This window comes from Micromys minutus (genome assembly GCF_963924665.1).
Source record: "Micromys minutus genome assembly, chromosome: 12".
In the NCBI taxonomy this organism is placed as follows: Eukaryota; Metazoa; Chordata; class Mammalia; order Rodentia; family Muridae; genus Micromys; species Micromys minutus.
In genome coordinates this window covers 6,818,662-6,822,879 of record NC_137981.1, presented here as the reverse complement: position 1 = coordinate 6,822,879, position 4,218 = coordinate 6,818,662, and positions in this window count along the sequence as shown.

The following is a 4,218-nucleotide window of genomic DNA, read 5'->3' as shown; positions in this document are numbered from 1 at the left end:
TTGTTAGAACCTATGGAATATCATCCTGAGTGAGGTAACCCAGTCACAAAAGAACAGACATAATATGCAGTCACTGCTAATTGGATACTAACCCCAGAAAGTTCTGAACACCCCAGAAACAACTCACAGACTATATGAAGTTCAAGAAAAAAAAAGAAAAAAAAAAGAAAAAAGGAAATAAAAAACCATTATGCTTAATCTTTACACACCAAGAAAACTTTGAATAATTCCAGGTTACATCTTGTTTTACATGTACTTTATGCTCATTGTAACTAGTAAGATTTTAATGCACACTATCAAACCTTTAAAAAAAATCAAGTACTGACAAAAATATTCATATACTTTTATACAAAAATGCTTCAAATATGTACATTTATCAAAAGAACCTAAGGGATTTCTCTAGCTGACCCAATAGAGAACTCAAAGTTTAGCTAAGGGTAGGTATTCATTAAAGAAAAAAAGTCAGATACTTCTAGAAGAACCTCTTTTCCTTGACTTAGTTAGAGATACTTAGACCTTAACAACTGTCAGCCTTGGGTAGCCGTAAGGTGGTGGCTGTACTCTGACTGAAGCTTCAGAGTGGAGAATGTGTGGCCTGTCCATCCATGACTGTCACCCAATCACAGGAAGAGAAGCACCAAAGAGGCTGAGACCCTGGTGGGAATTGCTGCTACCAGTGCTTTGGCTGTGTTCACTGGAACAGCGTTGGCATAGTCAGAAGCCTTTGGTGATGTGACGTCTGCAAAAAGATCTGTCGGCTTGTCAGCTGTGTATGACAGGATGGACACAGCTGCAAACAGCTGGAAAACAGAGCTGTAGCTCTAATATACCAGAGGAGATTTGCTCCTACAATGTAAAATCTTGGGCTGAAATGTACAGCATGATGGCTCACCGACTTCTGTGTGTTCACAGCATCCTCTCGCCTGTATCCTCTGCAGTCTCATTTTTATAGTCCCGAGAAGAGGGTATTGGAGAGATCGGAATGCAAATGTGCCCCATAAATTTTCACCTGCATGGCAATAGGCTGTATGATTACCAAAAAAGTCTTTGTTACAGTCACCTGTATTTCTGTCTGCTCACCAATGCACCAGTACACATAGCTTAAAATTACTGTGGTTACAGGTGAGAAAGTGTGGGTACACACACAGACACACATACACACACACACACACACACACACACACACACAGAGGGTAGGAGGATTACAGAGATTGGAAAGGATTTTTAATTAGATTGGGAAGGAATATTTAACAAGATACTTTCATATTGATATTTATTTCATGTTCTTGTTTTATAATTACATTTGTATAAAACAGATATTTTAAATGTATTTTATAATTAAAAATGTTTAAACACATCCTTCTAGACAATAAAAACATGATCTTTGCAAAATCATTTGGGGAGGATGGCAAAAGATTCCATGAAATAATTTTATGATCAATATTTTTCACAAGAAAGGCTAGGTTTACTATCTAGAAAAATGAAAGTTTCAAGTATTCATGATGCAGAACTTTAATGACGTCTACAGAACAGCACGTGGGACACTCTGAGCTTGCCTCATCCTGATATTGACTGCCTAGATTGATCGCAGCCAGAGTAGAAAGGAGTGTTACGTGGATGTGAGTGTGTATGACTGGGATGGGGAGTGACTGATAACTACTGCCCTAGCAATATCATTCTCAGGCACCAGAAGCGTTTTCTTAGCCACTCCATCTTCCCCAATAGAGTGATGATTTGCTTAAGCATTAAGAGTGAGTTAGTGCAAGGCTGATGCTACCCTGAACATCAGCCTCAGTTTGGCATGTGTTTTCTGATACCACCATAGGGGCCCAAGTGTGGAGGGAAGATGTAAACTTTTTTATTCATAGGACAAATCCCCAAGACTCTTAGCTGAAGGCATTATGAGTTGAGTCAATGTGTGTGTGTGTGTGTGTGTGTGTGTGTGTGTGTGTGTGTGTGTGTGTTTGTGCATATGATTAGGTATGGGTATGGGGTGTGGGTATGAGGTTTTCTGATTTGAATGTGAAGTATTCTCTACAGGCTCTTGTAGTTGAAAGCAAAAGTGAAACTGCAAAGACCCATGCAGGGATGCAGCAGTAAAGCCATCAGCTCCAGGAGCCTGGATTGACAGTGTATTCGTTCCCTGGTCAAGGGGAAGAAAATTAGAAAGTCTCTGAACTGTCTTACCAGGACAGCTGACAGCTATGTCTATGATAGTGGCTTTGTGAGCTTGAAATGAACTGGTTGCCCTTCAGCCTTCAGGCAGGTAGACACCGCCTGCGTTTGCACTACTCATTTGCTCAGAAAACTCTTTGGCCCATGGCACTGGCCTACTGTCTAAGGATAGGTTCAGCCCCATCTTCTGGAAACACAGCAGAACATGGCTGGGAGGATTCCTCACCAGCATGATGTGAACATTTCACAACAAAGCGTTGGGCAGGTGGGTGAGCTATATTCTGAGCCAGGGGCACAGCTTGTGCTCAGAGCTGTACTGTAAATGATAGCATTTGAGTATGGATAGGAGACATGCCTGACAATGTAACAGCCTCTGCAGAAATGCACCTTGCTGTACCCACAACGCTTCCTTTGTGGTGTGCTTTGTTATAGAAATTTGGTACAACTGAACAAACAAGACTCAATATCAACTTCTACAAAATTTTTGCCAAGCCAAGCCCTTTGATTATCAAGACAGATAGATGCTGGCACCAAGACTCTTCCAAGTAGAGAATCCAAAGTTTCCCTGTGACTTCTCTACCCTCAGCTGACATGCACTCCCACCCAAGGAGAACTTATCATGGCCACTCATTGCATTCTTCTCAGATCCCATCTCTACCAGCAGGGTGCTTGTGGTGGTTTGAATAGGAATGGCTCCATGTCCCTTAGACTCATGTGTTTGAGTGCTTGGCCCATAGGGAGTAACACTCTTAGGAATTGTGGCCTTGTTGGAATATGTGAGCTCTTGTTGGATGAAGTGTGTCACCATGGTGGTAGGCTTTGAAGTACATCATCTCCTGTTGCCTTCAGATGAAGACATAGAACTCTTAGCTTCTTCAGTACCATTTCTACTTGCATGCTGCCATGTTTTCCACCATGAAAATAATGGATTAAACTTATGAACTGTAAGCCAGCTCCAATTAAATTTTTTGTATTGTTTTTGTTTTGTTTTTTTTTTTCCTTTATGAATTACCATGGTCATGGTGTCCCTTCAAAGTAATAAAAGCCTAAATGAGACAGTGTTTTTTCAGGTTTCCTTTGAAGTAGAAATCCAAATTCTCTTCAAATAATTCTCAGAAGTACGCAGTAAGCATTACTGATGCTACTGGGACTACTTGCCAATATTGGAATTTCAGAGCTTGCCAGGTGGTAAATTCATATCATGATGCCTGCTGAAGAAAATTTCAGTTCTAAACCCCTTTGCTCAGCTCCAATTTGTAATAAAACAAATAGAACTTGTGAGCTAGCCTGTATCCATATGGGGCTCTCAAGAGTTGTGCATAAATTGGCTAATATTTATAACACATCTGCTGGGGTTCTTTGTGTCTTTGCAGTAACTAGAGAATAGCATAGGGTGACCCTGAACAGTCAGGTGAAGTTCTGGCTCAAGCTTCATCATCAGACTTCTTGTATTTATTCTCTCCCATGAAGAACTGCCAATTCCAGAGGTGACAATTCTTTTTTGTTCATGAGAATTATTATTTCTCTCTCTTTTTTTTTTTAAGTTGCAGCATGACTTCAGCCGGACTTGAGGCCTAAGCAAATCTTGGTTTAATTTGCTTCTTTTTAAATCATTTTAATTACATGCAAAAGGTAACATTGGTTCCGAGACAGGGATCAAACGAGATAACAACCAAAGATCCTGTAAACATCTTACTGGAGGTCAGGTGAAAAGATCAGAGACAAAAATGGATACTGCTGCGCCTACATTCTGAAATCCACCCTACCTGGAGCATGAAATACGAATGTACTTTTTTGTGCAACATTCTAAAAGGTCCTGCCCCAAACTACAGATGTGGATGTACTTCCTTATAGCCTTATTCTTGCAAGCCCTGCCCAGACTACAGATAACGATGTGCTTGATTATATATTTTATGTATTTACATTTCAAATGTTACCCCCTCTCCCAGTTCCCCCCTCTCCAAATGCTCGTTCCCCTCCAACATACCCACTCACACACCACGATTATGGCATTCCCCTACACTGGGGAAACAAGCCTTCACA